Source organism: Toxorhynchites rutilus, chromosome 3, assembly GCF_029784135.1.
Source record: "Toxorhynchites rutilus septentrionalis strain SRP chromosome 3, ASM2978413v1, whole genome shotgun sequence".
Classification (NCBI taxonomy): domain Eukaryota; kingdom Metazoa; phylum Arthropoda; class Insecta; order Diptera; family Culicidae; genus Toxorhynchites; species Toxorhynchites rutilus.
In genome coordinates, this window is record NC_073746.1 from 40,431,818 (window position 1) to 40,450,448 (window position 18,631).

An 18,631-nucleotide genomic window follows, 5' to 3' on the forward strand; every position below is an offset into this window, starting at 1 on the left:
ATTTCAAACATGCCTTATTTCAATAAAAAATGTAATATTTCAACGTTAATGGGAATGTTAAGTGGCTTTGTGGTGTTTATAACATTGGAGTAAAAATCTTAATTTTTTAAGATTCCAACTTCGCAGCGAAATTGAAAAAAATAAGGGTTAGGTGTCAAAGAACAAATTGTAGAGCAGTTAGAGTTTCAATTTGGTTGATATGAACAATCAAGATTTTTAGAGTTGAATGTATTTTTGTTTACTTCCAAATTGTTGCTTAAAATCACTAACTTGGATGTTTTACAAATGTATCCTATACTAAATGGCGTTATCATTCAAATGAATGCAAAAGATTGTCCTACGTAGCGTAGTTTTTGACGTAGAGCCAGTTGAAGATTCAAATAACATTTAACTTAATTCGAGATTAGTTTGAAAATAAAAGCACAGAAATGAAGAAAAGATTAACAAATAAAATAAAAGAAGAAAATTGAACGCTTCTCAAATTGTATTCCATTATTTCATAAAACGAAGAAACTATTGTCTTTTGTGAGTATGTGTGTCCGTGTGTTTTTCATGTCAAGACTATGGTGATGATGGTATTTTTTTTGCTTTTATATATATCTTAGTTATTCAATTAAATTTAAAAATTGCGCGTTGACAAACATAGAGAAACGTGAGATTGAACAAAAGCAAAAGAATTTTTGATCGAATAAAACAAAGTCATTCCAAGGGGTATAATGTGGAAACCTGAGGTAAGCTAGGGATAGCTCAATCGGAATACTTGTAAATTCATCTTCTCAACAGACAATTATATCAAGACTTTTCTGTGCTATAGCGGATCTCATTGCAGATCCGCTGGAATTAGGCTTAGGTTTGCTCTGCTGTCTGGTCTCGAAAACAATTAACAGACCAGTGAAGCGGGAATTCCTTTGTAAATTCAAGGCTAATGCTGACATAGGTATTCCTGATCGGTCAAGGATTTTTCCGGGTTGGAAATTTTCTTGACATGCCTTGGGATATGTAAAGTAATGGACCTGAAGTATCGGCTAGAATTAGGCTTGGGTTTGCTCAGCTACTAGAACCCGGAAACGATCGCAATTGCAGGCCGTGGCCAGGGATCTGATAAAGCGGGATTTCCCTTGTAAATTCATGGCTAATACTGACATAGGCATTGGGTTCAATTCCCGATCGGTCTAGGGTCTTCCCGGGTTGGAAATGCTCTCGACATGCCATGCCATCTTTCGATTAGTAATCTATGTCTGCGGGATAACCAGTCCGTTTTCTTTTCAATTTAATGTGCTCACTGGTTAGTATGATGTAATAAAGAAATACAGTAACTCAACTATTATCAATAAGATAACTCGTCCTGCTCAAACCTTTGTAGGGGAATGAGGTGGGACCATCATCATCTATATAAAAAAATCACGTACACGTATTTTCAATTTTAAATTTTAAATATTGGAATCCCACTTTCATATAAGGAGGTCTATACAAGAAAATGTAGAAATGATGAACCTACACTAATTATTGTTCGACATCGTACTAAATTCTGAACATGTCGTGTACTGTGTCGGTGGTTTTCTGTACACCAAAACTAGTGTTGGCAGAAAAGATGTCATCCTTGACATTGTGTTATTGCGTTGAATACACAAATAAGAGCATTTGTTTCTAAGAGTGTTAAAATGTTTATACGTATGTAGCAGACTTATTCTCATTCTCTCAGACTGAATGTCAGCTTGGAGTTGTATAAAAAATACATGAGAATATTGCACCACATTATGAAGAATGTTTTCAGAGAATGTAAACGTAAACGTTTTAACGTAAAACATTTGATGCGTGATTATTTGCAAAGTGTCTCTTATTTTGCTCTCATATTGCTTTGGCATACATATTAAACACAAACTTACCTCTCGCTTGAGTAAATGCCGTACCAGTACGGGTGGATAGCCCTCTTCATTATACTTTTGAGCTCATTTAATGTCATGTATGAGGATGTCTAAAAATGAGCTAAATATTCTTATTGGGTGTAGGTATTACTTTATTTGAGTATAGCTATTATGTTATCGAGAAATTGATTGTCATTTCTAACGCGGTGTGCAAATTTACAAACCTAAGGTAAGATAGAGAGTCGGTGGTCTATATATTATTTTACGACATCTCTTCTGCAATTAATTTATATACAGTCATTCCATGCCAAACCGATATAGTCTCAGATTTTCGTGAAAAGTGGTAGTTTTGTTCTTTATCGCAAAACATTAGACCCGTATTTTTATTTTTTCAGTAGGGTGTCCATTTCCATTTTAGGGTTGTCCGAAAAATAAACTTTTTCCTCTTTTTTTTTTTTTTTTTCCGAAAATGACTTTTTTCGAAAATTCACAACTTTTGAACTACTAAACCGGTTTAGATGATCAACAATCAAATTACAGACAATCACCTGTTCTTTTTTGAAAAAAGACTACACCTGCAGAAAATTCGAATTCTGTTCTCGTTATTATTGGTCGTATTAGTTTTTTATTGTCTCATTGTCTCGGGACCAAGGGTGCTATATTTTAGATAACTGTAAATCTCGCTAATGCAATTTTAAAACATTTGACACCAAACTTTTGTTTTGAAAACCTCGATTTTCGGTGATTTTTCGATTTTTCAATAAAATGTAAATGAAGTCCGCATGAGCTAATATTCTGCATAGGGTGTATTATCGTGCAAATCAACATTTCGTAGCAAGTTCCGAATGAAAAATCGAGATAACTATTTTTATTGGCACCCAAAACCATACTTTTCGTTTCGTAATCCGAAAAAAAGAATAAAAAGTCCCAGAATGTCGATTTTTGACAAAAACAAAAATCGAGATGACACTAAATCTCGACATTTCATGCAATTTTGCAATTTCAATATCAATTTCATGCAAAAACATTTGGGATCAAAATTTTTTTTGCGAAAACCCCGATTTCCTTCACTTCTCCCCCCTCGGGTGATTTTCGATTTTTAAAAAAATCCAACTTAGACCGCTTTGCGCCACTCTCCCTTAAATCCCATTGCGCTGATATTTTGCATAGGGTGTTTTTTGCGAGGTGGTGATCATTTTTTGTGGGGTAACTTTTTGAAATTCGAGATTACCATTTACATTGGCATCTCAATATACAGGGTTTTCCAACTTTAAATTCCGAAAGTAAATTGAAATAAAACACACTTAGAATTCGAATTTTGATGAAACTTTTATTTCAAATTAAAGTTTGGTTTATGCCATTATGTGTGAAATACAACATCATTCAAATGTCCACCTAGGGCTTCCTCGCACACCTTGATCCGGAACAGGTAATTTTCGATGACTTTTCGGCACATATGGGACGGTATCACGGTCATAACTTCACGAATGTTGTCTTTTAAATGTTCAAGAGTTTGCGGAGAGTTGGCATAGACACGGTCTTTCGCATAACCCAACAAAAATAAGTCTAGCGGGTTCAAATCGCATGATCTGGACGGCCAATTGGCATCACCAAAACGCGAAAGTATGCGTCCCTCAAATTTCGTTCGCAATATGGCCATGTTCGGTCGTGTTGTGTGGCACGTGGCGCCGTCCTGCTGATATCACATGTCATCCGTATCCATATCTTCAATTTGTGGCAAAACCATTAACCATTAACAGTTACCGTCTCGCCGTCCTCATTTTCAAAGAAATACGGTCGATGACTCCACCAGACCATAATGCGCACCAAACATTGACTTTTGGCGGATGCAATGGCCTCTCAACTATCACGTGTGCATTTTCTGAGCCCCATATACGGAAATTTTGGGTGTTCACATAGCCACCGAGCTCGAAATGTGCCTTATCGCTGAAGAAAATTTGATGCGAAAATTCAGCATTTTGCTGCTGTTGTTCGTTCACCCAATCGACGTATGCCCGACGCATTCCATGGTCACCACGCTCTAATTTTTGTACCAGTTGGACTTTACATGGATGTAGGTGCAAGTCCAAATGCATAATTCGCCACAATGATGTGTTTGACAAGCCGAATTGCTGAGCACGCCGTGGAATCGAAACATTCGGGTCATCCTCCACACTGGCAGCAACAGCAGCAATATTTTCGGCCGAACGCACATTACGATGATGCACAGGTTTCACAATATCCGCTACGGATCCAGTTTGTTCGAATTTACGCACTACATTAGCGATTGTGTGCTCTGTAGGCCGTCCATGACGACCCAAATCCGTCCGTAATGCTCGAAAAACATTTGTCGGTTTTTCATCATTTTTATAGTATAATTTAACAAAATTAACACGTTGTGCGATGCTAAAACGATCCATATTATAAAATGGCAGACATTCAACTAACGATATGACGCTTTGGTTGACAGCTATGTCAAACGGAAGCCCGAAATGGAAAACCCTGTATATACCCAAGTCTTGTTTTATATGCATGGCCCAAATTATTATTCCATACTGAAGTTGTGGATGAATGCATTTAAAATTGAAATTGATTACAGCTCCCTACATGACACTTACAGAAATATATTATGCTCAAACTTCTCGTCAACATAAAAACAGCAAAACATGTGATCAAAATACAGATTCGTTATCTCTAACTTACCACCTGGACGAACAGCATAGCCTCATTTTCCTTACCGTCTTTTATGGTAGCTTTGATTCGTCTTTCTGATAAATCGTTTAACCATTGGAAACGAGTTCGTTTAACCTCTGGCGAATTCTCCTCAAAGTTAGTGCATATTTGTGTGTATATAGACTGAAAATTCTCCCCCTATCTTCCTGACGCGTCGTTTAAACTCATTGCTTTTGATTCCACGAGAGGTACAGTACACGACCTCTGCCGTCTACAAGTGGAACCTATAGTTTCGACGCGATGGTGGCGATTGTAAATTCAATGCAATTGTCCGATCTCGCTTCTGCGGCGGCCGTTTCAATTGCTTAATCTCCCCAATCACTTTATTGCGGAACTGCAATCAGCCCAACATACACACACAAACACACACCCACAATTCATCCCGTGCGGATGCAAAAGGGGTAATCTCAATTGTCACCAGACCGGAACTTGAGTTCTCGAAGCCCCACCGAATTGTTCGGGGGTTTTTATGTTCGAACACACAAGGCACATGCGCTTCGGAGGTGCCATTCATCCCTTCGTAGGACAATTGTGTGCCATGTGTCCACTTTCACATACTACATTTGCAATTAAGGATGAACATGTAGAAACTTTTCCATGTGAGGGAAGGCGCGGCATTCTGATGGGGAATCCGAGGCGGTGCTGCTGTCGCATTTATTTATGGACCAATTGCACATTTCCGTCTGGATGGAATTACATGGAAATATAACACCCAACAAAAGTCTGATAGTGGAGGCTCAAGCGCGGGCCTCGAACGAATGTATCTGGATGTCATCCCAGCAACGCAAGGATTTAATTTGAATTTTCCAAATCCCCTTCTGGTTGCGTTTGGTTCTGCACACCACGCAATAGAGAAGGGTGCTTCCGCCCTAATGGATGCTGCATTTCTGGAAAGCTGTTTATTTAAGGGCACACGACTCGTGTTTTGTTGAATTGGTATCGATATGGCATTGTTGCCAGGTGTTGATCTGTGTATCATGTGATGATTTGATGAGGGTCAAATCATCACATGATACTCGAGATGATTCATGAGGTGGATCGAAGAGCAATGTAATTATCAGAAAAAATACGTTGATCAATCCCTTGGCAACCGTTTTGCATTGTGAACTTACTATTCCACCAAATGAAGCAATAAACGATGGTCATTATTTGAAAATAAAACCAACCGCTGAACCTGGGAACTGGTTTGCTTGGCACGCGCTTCGTTTCATGAGGTAATTAGTTTGTTAATTGCAAGGCGACTAAATACTGAGAGGCAGAGACAGAGACAGAGTCTAGCCCGAACAGGTCCGATGGGCTGCTGCTGCTGGTGAACTCTCAATAGAGGCAGCACTGAGCTGATTGCACTATATAATAAAAGTGAGTCGCTTCCATTGACGTCGTGTGGAACACACGATTGTAGCCGGTGCACGCTCCAGTAAACAGAAGTGCAGGGAGAGTCAATAGGTGCACTCAAATGGGGGAGGGACCACGGACTGTTGGCATTACGTGATGTCGTTCAACTTCTGCCAAATAGTCCCCGGTTTGAATGCACTCTCGGTTGACCGGTAGCCGATAGATCTTTTTAGTGTGATAAATGTTGATTTATTGGGGGGCGAGAGCTGTTTTGCCGTTCCATTCTACTTGCTTTCGGGTACGTTAGTTGTTGGACTGGTTGTGCTTACCGTCCAGAAGATCACGAGATTCGGAGGTGGTTTGAAACAATGAAAAGTTAGCGCATTTCTAAATATATTGGTTCAATGAACGGGAGCTACAAAGGGAGAACGTGTGGAGGTGAGATTTTCATATATTGATTCAACTTCAACTATATGAACAAACCAGAGTAAATACATCATTGTCGTTGATAAGGATAGTCTGCAACAGTGCTACGCGAACAAGAAGAAACTCCTGAAATATGTGTGAAAATTCTGCCAAAAACATGACAGAATTGGTAAAAATGTCGTAAAGGCAAAGTAGTTAAACCAGAATGTGTAATGAGGACTGAAATTTGTGAAACTGTTAAACGCTACTAACTGGATGACGAATTGTGTTTAACTGGCACAGCGAATGGACCTCTCCCGATGACTATAGAGGTTGAGTTAGGAACCGTCGGGTCTTGTCAGTAAATTGAAAACATTTGGTTCGTTTTAAACTGTGTTGTCGATGTTATTGTTCATCTCTAAGTAAGCGTATTTTTTTCCGGATTCATGCTGAAAGCTCTAAAAGAACAAATGTGCCTCTTTCCAAACATCGTTCATTTTTTTATGCATCTATAAACTTTATACAGCAACTTGCGTTTTGATCAGATATAGTTTTGTTTGGTGGATCAAAAACCCAAAGTGTCTATTTTCGACAAAAAAAATCGAGACGACAGTGGATCTCGACGTTTCATTTTTGAGACATTTGGCATCAAAACATTTTTTTTGCAAACTCCGATTTCCTTTACTCCTCCCCTGGGTGATTTTTCGATCTTCAATAAACTCAAACATTGATCGATGTGCGCCACTCTTCCTTAAGTCCGATTGAGCTGATATTTTGTATAGGGTGTTTTTTTTTCGAGGCGGTGAACATTTTTTTGTGGGGTACCTTTTTGAAATCCGATATGACCACGTTGGCACCCTACTGAATATGCATGGGTGCCGTAACCACCAACAGCATCCAGTAATGAAGAACGCTTTTTTTAAGCGGAATAAACTGTGACTGTAAACAATTTATAAAGATAATTCTGTCTCTATTTAATACATATTAATGGCCAAAAATAGGCTGCAGGTGTTGTATGATTTTGTTATTTTATTTAAATTGAAAAACACAGCGCTTACGTCAATCATGCATATTTGAACAGCACAGGTTTATATTCACGCGAAAGCTTTATAAAAATTGTTGCCTATGATTTTTGTGGTTACAATATCAAATAGAACCGAGATTTTCGCAAGATATTAGGAAAGCTTGAATTTTAGTACAACAAACTCACAAAGATATGTATTTCTACTATTGAAATATAATTTTATTGAATAGAACATAAAACAAAAAATCGTAAAATAATTTTCTTTGAAACAATTAAAAAAAATCTGGTCTATTAGCCAAAAAACGTAAAAAAATAAATAATATATCGTAAGAATGAAAAAAAGGAAGTAATTCGAGCAAAAAAGAACAAGATTGTTGTTTCGTTTTCCGATCTTTTGGAATGGAGATATGGGAAAAATAGTGATTAATGTATCAGATCGAGCATTTGGATGAACGGACACTAATCGTTTCAACACTCTCATTCGTTTAATTCGACGGGCCACTTCGCTAATTGATATTTATTTTGAATTTATTTGTTCGGTTAGTTTCCGCATCCATGGAAGTCACTCACAAAACAGGCTAATAACGCGTCTGTTCATCACCTAATTTCAAAGAGTGGCGAATACATTTTTTTCTGTATTATAGTGATTTTCAACACATTTCGGCTGGTTCGTCACTTTTACTTCCATTTTTGGAAGAATGTCGGGAGTGAGAATTGAACTCGTGATCTCTGCGTGAGAGGTATGGATGTTACCACTACGCCAGATCGCCTCCGCCAGTGGCGAATACAAATTTGGATATATTTTTCCCCTTCTCTTTTCTTTTGGTTCCCCTCGATGAGAATGAAGAGCTAAATCTGTTTCTTAACCGCATACATAAGCTACTGGTGATGTCAAATCATCTGATTCATCAATCATCCAACTAGCGACCATACGGCAGTGGCAGTGAGGCTTTCCAAATGGTCCTTCTCAAGGCCGAGAGTTAGTTTTAGTTGTCCTGATTGGCATTTTTCAAGGCTAGAAATGAAAGAACTGCAAAAGTTTTAAGCATCTGTGATGCAACACTACTATGACAACTGAAACTATTACAGAGTGTCGACTACCTGGAAAAACCTTGAAAATCAGGGAATATTAGGGAATTTAAACAATGTCAGGGATTATCGAGGAATATCAGGGAATTTCGTTACCAATCTGAAAAAAATTAGTGGGTTATATCTATGATATAACCGCAAGGTTCACGTGGAACTACCTTAGCTGAGCAATCATTCGTTTGTATTGATTAAATTCTTGATTGAATGAAACAGTTTCCAAATTCAATTGAGTTCAATATATTTGCTCTGTGAGTGAAAAAAATGAACAAATGCCGTGTAAAGTCAATTCATTTATTGTGATTGATTGTTCTTCGTTACAAGTAAATTTAATGACGGACCTTTTACGTTTGGTATGATGACTAGAACAAAATATATGTACGGAAGAATTATCAAACGTTTGATGAACCAGCCTAAGGCTGAAAATCTTTCCAATAAAGACAAAAAAAAATTATCAAACGATTATTTTATTTTACATTTCCCTCTGAAGTTTACATCCCAAAAGTGTACATACTTCTCGAATCTCGAATTTGCTTGAAACTGGGAAGTTCATTCGCTTCTAGTGGCTGCACGATTTTCCCAGGTTCCTAAGTTTAGAAGATCATGTTAGGACAGACATATTCCACTCTGCACAAAGGCAAGCGAGGACAAAAGTACTCGCAGTTTGCATTTTTTTGCAGAGCCGATTTCCCCAGAAACCACGGTTTTGAAGTCTGTGTTAGGGAAACACATTTCAATCGGAACGAAAATACCCCCGATTTGTATGAATTCGCAATGCCGATTTCCCCACGCTTCATGGATTTGAAGTCTGTGTTAGGGAAACACATTCCAGTCGGAACAAAAATACCCCCGACTTGCATGAATTTGAAATACCGATTTCTCCAGGCACCTTGGTTTAGAAATCTCTATTAGGGAACACATTTCGGTGGGAACAAAAGCTCCCCCTACTTTCGTGTGTTCTTTTTCTTCTTTTTGGCTTTAAGAGGGTTTAAACTTTTCAGTTCACTCGCCTCTAGGCTCTTTCGTGTGCTTGCAATGCCGATTTCGCTGCTTGGTTTTAAAGTCTGTGTTCGGGAACATTTTTCGATGAGAACAAAAGTCCCCCTACTTTCAAGTATTTGCAATGCCGATTTCCCCAAGGCTGCTTGGTTTTGATGGCTGTGTTAGGGAAACCGTAAATCGGGCCAATCAAAACGATGCAGTTAGGGCGTTTAGATAACGCCTAATATTTTACAGTTATTCAATTGTTTATCTAATGAAAAACAACATTTTGTTAGTTGCGATAGATGCGTAGAAATATTCCCTATCAAGTGATGCAAGCATCTCTCCTATCCAGTACGAAATGTTCGAGCTATAAGCATTCGAAATCTTTCATTTTTTCCTGCATGTTCTGTGTTTAGGTTTTCATTTTACCCTCCATATATTCCGGTTAGACGTAGTCCCACGTCAAAAAATCTCCGAACTTCTATTATTACAGTCATTAGAAGGTTAATGAATCAGGGGATTATTGATTACCGTTGAGTTTTTAAGAACACAACAAACATTATGTTTACTTCACTATGGTTAATCGAGAAAGAGGCAGAGCGCTGCAAGTGCTCGCTATAATAAAGTGCTTACTCAGGTTATTTGCCAAACGACGCGCCGTTTTGGCGCAAGCTAATCCTATTGGCTAACTCCTAATAAACATATTCCCTAACGATAATAAAAAAAATTGTACTTGACTAATTTGACTCTTCGTAGGTTTTTCGGTATATATTGTTTGCTTTTGTCTCTAGGTGAACTTAGTCCTTCAGAAGGGTAAACAGTGCAAAAGTAGACGGCTTCTCCATTCGCGCTGTTTTTGCTGGAACTTGGCAGTCATCGAGTCCGAAATTGTTATTCTCTTTATCTAGAAGACAAGGAAAGCCGGTACAAAGAAGCTTTTGCATCAAATGAATCAAAGTTAATGGAACGGCTATGAGAAGCAGAAGCGAAATCTCTCGAGGTGGAACGAATAGGATTTTGGAAAAAGCACAGAAGGAAGCCGAAAGTTTGAAAGAAGAAAAAATGTTTAGTTGAAAACCTAACAGTTTCGTAAAATTGAATAAAAATGAAATAAAAAATGAAAATGATAATTATTCGTTCTGTACAAGTGTTTCAGGATCCTTTAGGATAATCTTGAGATAACTGTATTTATAAAACGAATTTCTTATCTTTTACGACACTTCTCAGTCGTCGTTTAACTTAATTAAAAATCCAGAACAATTCATTTATTCGAAGTTATCGACATATATGCATGAATTTCATTGTTTTTGCTAATTAAATATCCTAAGAACTACAACTAAAGAACTAGTAGAAAATTTTATTACTAGTCTACGTCTGCATTTTTTCTGAAAAATGACTGAAAAATCAGAGAATGTGAGGGATCTTTTTTCGGATTTTGAGTCGAAACCCTGTATCATAACTACTACAACTACTAAAACTACTAAAACTACTAAAACTACTAAAACTACTACAACTACTACAACTACTACAACTACTACAACTATTACAACTACTACAACTACTACAACTACTACAACTACTACAACTACTACAACTACTACAACTACTACAACTACTACAACTACTACAACTACTACAACTACTACAACTACTACAACTACTACAACTACTACAACTACTACAACTACTACAACTACTACAACTACTACAACTACTACAACTACTACAACTACTACAACTACTACAATTACTACAATTACTACAATTACTACAATTACTACAACTACTACAACTACTACAACTACTACAACTACTACAACTACTACAACTACTACAACTACTACAACTACTACAACTACTACAACTACTACAACTACTAAAACTACTAAAACTACTAAAACTACTACAACTACTACAACTACTACAACTACTACAACTATTACAACTATTACAACTACGACAACTACTACAACTACTACAACTACTACAACTACTACAACTATTACAACTACGACAACTACTACAACTACTACAACTATTACAACTACGACAACTACTACAACTACTACAACTACTACAACTACTACAACTACTACAACTACTACAACTATTACAACTATTACAACTACGACAACTACTACAACTACTACAACTACTACAACTACTACAACTACTACAACTACTACAACTACTACAACTATTACAACTACTACAACTACTACAACTACTACAACTACTACAACTACTACAACTACTACAACTACTACAACTACTACAACTACTACAACTACTACAACTACTACAACTACTACAACTACTACAACTACTACAACTACTACACTACTACAACTACTACAACTACTACAACTATTACAACTACGACAACTACTACAACTACTACAACTACGACAACTACTACAACTACTACAATTACTACAACTACTACAACTACTACAACTACTACAACTATTACAACTACTACAACTACTACAACTACTACAACTACTACAACTACTACAACTACTACAACTACTACAGCTACTACAGCTACTACAGCTACTACAATTACTACTTCTTCAGATCACAGTCTTGCATCAAGGCGCACTTTGAAGCAATCAAATGTTGCCTACAAGTAATAGAATGGTTATCTACATTAAACAGCGAATGAGATGTCAAATTATCTGTACATGTTCTTCACGAAATTCTGAATAACAAAATATCAAAATGTGTGCCGAAGAAAAGAAGACGAAGGAATTCAACGAGCAATTATCCTTTTTGATTTTACGCTCGAATAAGAAATTTAAAGAATAGAAAACAAAAAGCAAATAAAAAATAGACAAAAGTCTTCAAAACTCGCTGGAATATTAGAATACTTCCCAAGAATTAAATTAGGCCATTGCAAGCACATGCGAAGAGTATAATATCAAGGTCTAAACTGTAGTGAAATCATACCCGAAGAAATTCTTTAATTACGTAAAGCCTCAGATCAGAATCACTAACTTCCTATCGTAAATGCATTTAGATGAAAATGTGGAGAATTCTTCGAACGAAATTTTCAATCTCTTTGCAAATGTCTTTCAGAAGGTATATACAGGGCGGACTCGATTATATACAGTTTTGGATTTCTTTTCACTGTATATAATCGAATCCTGTATATAATTGAGTCAAAACATTATTTTATTCGTTTTTTATGCATATATTTTTCGTTTCTTGAATATAAAAAATGAATTTAATTTCTGATCGATTTCCTTAAAGTCAGAAAACACCTTTCTCACAAGAAAAAAAATTATTTTTTTTGTTTTGGACCCTGTCGTCTAAGACTGGCTCTACATAAAAAACGCTACGGAAGACAATTCTGTTGCTTCCATTTAAAAGATGAGAAAATTTAGTACAGGATATGGTAGTGGAACATTTAAATTAGTGGATTTAAAGAACATTTTAGAAGTAAAAACATAGAAGTTAGTCATTTTTAATGTTATATTATTGATTTTATCCTTTAAAATCATTTTAAACTTGATCATCAATTAAATTAAAGCTCTCTAACAATTTGTTCTTTGAAACGCAACTTCTATCTTTTTTAATTTCGCTGCAATGTCGATATAAACAATCCCTGGTGAAAATTCAAGCATAATTTTAAAAAATAATGATTTTTACCCCACTGTACACATAATAGCCACTTAAACTTGACCTTAACGTTTAAATGTTACTTTTTTTTCAAATAAGTCATGATTAAAATGTAAAAAAAAATTCAAACTGTCTATAATCGAGTCCGACCTGTACCACAATTCAGAAGAAAATCACGATCGGGAATACTTTTCATTTTTACCGGAATTTCAGAATGACGTATCGATATACTATCTTTCACAACAAGCAATATTACACGCATTTGAAAAAAAATGAACGGAATAAAAGGACCAGGACCTGCCGGAATAGCACCTGTGTCCCTTAAGAACATGGCTGAGGAACTCTCGCTTCCCTTCCCTACAATTCATCTTCAACATGTCACTACAAACTGGAATATTCCCAAAAAAATGGAAAGAATCTTTTTTTTACGTATAATGTACGTAATTACCGTGGATTTTTCATTATCTTCTGCATTCCTAAACTATTCGAAGTCAGTCAGTGAAAAAGTCTTTCAACAAATAAAGAACAAAATAACGTGCAAGCAACATGGCTTATTCAAAGGTCGTTCAACTACAACTAATTTATTGGAGTTTGAGGCTTTTATTTTGAATGAAATGGAAAATAGCAAACATGTAGAAGCTCTTTACACTGACTTCAGTAAAGCATTTGACCGCACCGACATTCCATCAGTACTCCTCAAATTAACTCAATACTCAATACTCAAGCATACGGTCTCACAGACCGAGAATCAATTGTTTTACGAAGACTGAATTAAATGACGATTAAAACACACTCATTAATATATTAGTATGTAGTCTACATTTGTTTGACGGAATGAATAAATAAATTTTATAATTTTTCATCACATGCACACATTGTTGTAGAAAGATTTGGGATGCAAATCCTAGGACTAGTGCTGACGGTTTCGTATGTGATCGAGTTTGTGTCACCTGCGAAAAAGCATATGGTCAACTTCTATATTGTTCTCGGGGGGTAAGGGATGAATCATCATTCAGTCATTTTCAACTGCTCCTGCAAAACCGCAAAAACCATCGGCCCTCTTCATGCCCACCAAAAGTTTCTACTAAAGAATTGTTCGTACAATTTCGATGCATTCTAATATACGATGTGTGAAGCGAGCGATTTGAATATTTTCGAGTAATTTCGTAGTCCTATGTCAACTTTGGGGCGTGTCTTGGATGTAACTTCTTATAACTTATTTTTTTATATATCTAAGTATCTTTGCTATATTTCGGTTCGATTTCTCGTGGCATTCCAAAAGAAAAAAAAAACGATCCGATCTATCGGGAAATGTTCAAAAAGCATTCGAAAAGTTTCATTTTTTCTTGCATGTTTAGGTTTTCATTTTACCCCCCATATAATCCGGTTAGACGTAGTCTACGTCAAAACTTTAGGGAAAAATGCATGTCTAAAAAGTTCATTGAAATAACTTGAATCTCCGTAATCAACTTTAAACCTTATGTTCCATGGAATGGGTCGTTCGAATAATATGCTAGAATTTGAATTCCTCATTTCAGTTTTTTCAGTATTTTATCTAAAATTTCATGAGAATATATCTCGAATCCGCCCATGAACAAATATACATGTGATTATTTAAGTTTTTTAAGGATGTTTTCCTTTCAAAAAATAAAAATATCGGAGTTAAACTCCGGGAAACTTACTTTAGATTTTAGCCGAAAGGATTGACATTCCTTCCAGGCAACCAATGTTCCATATGCTAATTTTTCGCATATTATTTCGAACATACTCAATTGTGTGTTAGCAATTGAATCGAGAAAAGCTGAATTCAGAAGAACAAAATGGTACTACCATGTACCTGCAGATTTGACATCAGGGATAAATTCAAAAATTCTGGAAAACTATTGCATTTCGTAAAAAAAAGCACTTTGCAGTGTTTTGCTATTAAAGCCTGTCCACGTTAAATTTCGAACACCAAGATGATGCCAGTAAAACAAAAATTCACGTAATACAACATAATCGATTGTTTATTTCAGTAAAATAGACTTATATCTAAAACATGGAAAGCTTACTTCGATGTTAATTACGTTGTCTGTAAAATTCACGAACTTTCTTGGGAACATCTTGGCATTCCTTCGGATTGCAGTATAAAAAGCGAGATCCGGAAGCTGTTTGAAGTCTTCGAGAACATAAGTTTCATCGTCCATCATGGTGTATGTACATTTTTGCAAAAACTGGGTGTAGAGCACCTTAGCACGGCTTTTTGCAGTGAAATTTTACTTATCATCACGATTGGGCACCTTTTTCACTTTTTACGCCTTCAGTCCATGCCTCTGCTTCACTTTTTGTACATATGATTTTGATTTTACACCTTTCGAGCCACATTTCTAACTGAAAGGTTGGGATGTTTCTCAATAATGGCAACCACCTTTCGGTCCATCTGTCGAGAGCATACTTTTCGATTTGCTCCACTTCCAACCTTCCGATCCACAGTTAAGCGCTGGTCAAACGATTTGCACGCACTAAACACGGTACTCTTCGGCAGTTAAAGCTTTTTGGCGAGATCACATACCGACAGTGTTGGACTTTGCTGCCGTTCGCGCAAAATGCGTTTGCGTACTTCCACTTGATTCGACGCCATTTTACCAAACTGAAGAGGAATGTAAACATGTTGAACATCGAAATAAAGAGGAGGGTTTCAGTTGTCATGTAAGTGAAACATTTAATTGATTAGTGAAATATCTCATAAACTACACTGAAAGAAAAGCGCCGAAATTTAACTTTATGTCATTAACTAAGTCTACTAATCAGTTTTTTCAGCTAATAAACAGTTGTTTCGGCTGAATGTAATTACTCTTCGCATTTATGATTGGCTTCGTGTCGATTCTTCATCATCATCCATTTGGTGCACGAGCATCAAATGCAATTTGTGAGCAGGTTACGAATTAAATGAATTCCCCGACAAAGCAAAGAGATGAACAAGCGCACACCAAGTAAACCTGTCTTCAGTGTAACGAGATCATTTAACTAAATTTATCGCTCTGCTGAACTCTTTTGGATTGCAAAAAGCTTCTGCGGAAAATATTTTTCGGTTTCAATTCCGTATGTCCTTCACGTACCGAATAGGAATGATTCTAGAGCTATCTCATCCTTATTACTCGCCACTAATGACCACCTCTTGTTACTTTACCCTTCCAGATTTATGCAGTTTCGCCGTCATCGTATGACCACAGCATTACTGTTTGAAGCAGCAGATCGTTCATGCTCGGTAAGCCGCTGAGAGGGTTCGGTAGATGTCAGCATCATCCCCTGCGGACAGGCCTCGATGTGCCCTCGAAGGGCCCCGCCAATTTACTGGGCTGAGAAGCGAACCAACCCCTCCGTCGACATCTACTGGTGGTAAGTAAGGTTACGAAAATGCGTCATGTCTGCATCTGGAATTGTGTTTTTTTTCGTGAGTTTTAAAGCAAATATTTTGCCGCTTTAAAACGTGTATCGCATTATATTGTGTTGACAGAATCACTTCATCATTTCGAGTGCTCTTCAAACACAAGCACTGATGTAAACCGAAACGTTAACCCGCCGCTCCACGAAGGGGACGCTTTTGTTGTGCGCCGCTTGATGATTACAATATGGGGTAAATGCCAAGGTACACACACACACAAAAAATTGTTTATCCATCTACTTTTGTTTCTAATGATTGCGATTTTTCTTGTCGTCAGCCCATAACTTATTCATGCAACTCGAGATTTATAGAGCTTGAAGTAGGTGTGCATGGCTGTGTCAAGGTTTGTCATTAAATCTCGCATTTGAAATATTTACCTATCCATCTTTAAATTCGGGGGGCGTTTGATGATGAATTAGTTAAAGGTCAGTCAGCTAGTTGCGTTAGTGTCGAGGAGACCAAAAAGCAGTAAAGTTTTCATTGACCATTAATCAAAGAAATTTGGCAATTTTCGATCATCTTCATTGCGAATGCATTGTATTTATATGCAAAAGTGGAGGTCTAATTTAAACGTATAATAAAAAGTGAGTGCGTGCATTCGCTAATGTTGCAAATGATGTGCCTCGAATGTTATATCAGGAGAAAATTTATTGCACCTTGTGTTGTGTGTTCGACCAATCGAAGGCAATTGGGAAAGGAGTGAATGAAGGTTGCTTTTACGCGAGAGTGAATGATAAGAAGTACGAAAATGAGTAGCACGAGTTTATCGAGAGATCGCTATGGTATGCCAAAAGCAAACCAGTTGAAAGCAGCCTGTAAAGAGCAGGGCTGCCTGTTTGAGTGTTTTACTGAAATTGTGTAAATTATTAAAAGTCAATACTGGAACACAACACTATTTTATGCCTCTAATCATTGTATTGATTCTATTTTTTGACCTAGAATATCCCTGCAACCAACGTTCTGTAAACGTTAGTCGACCATTAGCGTTTCCAATTAAAGTTAATATCAATGTGGAAGAAGAATTAACTGAAAATCATCATTTAACTTGGGGAGAAGAAAGGTGATATACTTTCTGTGTCTCATGAATTCTTCTTCTTCTTATATGGCACTAACGTTCCTAGAGGAACTCCGCCGTCTCAACGTAGCATTACTTGCGTCATTTTCATTAGTACTTAGTTGTGATTTCTATGCCAAATAACACGCCTTGAATGCATTCTGAGTGGCAAGCTCTAGAATACGCGTGACCACAGTGCAAGTCAGAGGAAATTTCTTTGAAGAAAAATTTCCCCGACCAGAACGGGAATCGAACCCGAACCCCCGGCATGTTAGGTCTCATGAATTAATTCGTTCCATTTAACACGATTATTTGGACATGAGACGCATTCATAAATCGGGGATAATACATGGATTTAGTAATTTTAAACGCAACCATTGAATAGAGCTTGAGTCATTGATTATCTGGACGCACTGTTTATTTTACTGCAGCGCCCCTGGTGGTCATATCTGAAATGTTTTGACAGCAGTTTTGAAATATTTTCTCTTTCAGTGCGGAAAAGTTCGTTAGATTCATTTTGTTTTAAAAAAGTGATACAAGTAAGCTGCGAACTGAAAATCAATTTCATACACCCAATTTGAAAGTTCGATGTGGCCAAGTTCTAAAATCACGAAGTCATTGAAATAGGATAAATCGACTGTTCCGCGACCAACCGAACTCTCCAACAGGATCAGGATCATAACAAGAGTCTTAGTGGAACTGAGAATAGAAAGTTGCATTTGGAGGCGTTGAGAACAATAAGGGCAAACCTAGGGTTGTCGAATTATGAAAAAAAAAATCAAAAAAATCAATGTCAGTCACAGAACAGTTAGAAGGATTCGTCTGCGAGAAGGACTTCGACCTTTTCGGACCGGTAAGCATCCAAACGAGACACTGAAGCAGAATCTAATCGCCAAAAGATGTGCCCGGAAGTTGCATAATCATCCATATGGACGACGAAACGTACGTGAAGATGGATTATGGGCAGCTTCCCGGTCAAAAGTTCTATAGAACTTACGATCGAGATGATGTCCCGAGCTAGTTCAAATTCATATTTGTCGATAAGTTCGCAAGAAAGTATATAATCTGGAGATGTATTTGCAAACTGCGGACGAAAA

The 18,631-nt window shown here is 37.0% G+C and overlaps 1 protein-coding gene across 5 annotated transcripts in view; it reads left to right on the forward strand.

Annotated features, from left to right (window-relative positions):
* LOC129777508 (beta-1,4-glucuronyltransferase 1) overlaps nucleotides 1–18,631 on the forward strand; it is a 191,646-nt gene that overhangs the window by 146,265 nt on the left and 26,750 nt on the right. For 4 of the 5 annotated variants that reach the window (XM_055783805.1, XM_055783802.1, XM_055783803.1 and 1 more), the window contains one exon: nucleotides 16,234–16,434. The gene's annotated coding sequence lies outside the window, so the exon portion shown is untranslated. Of the gene's footprint in view, nucleotides 1–6,148; nucleotides 6,372–16,233; nucleotides 16,435–18,631 lie in introns of those variants that run through there. The other variant, XM_055783806.1, reaches the window with a different exon arrangement.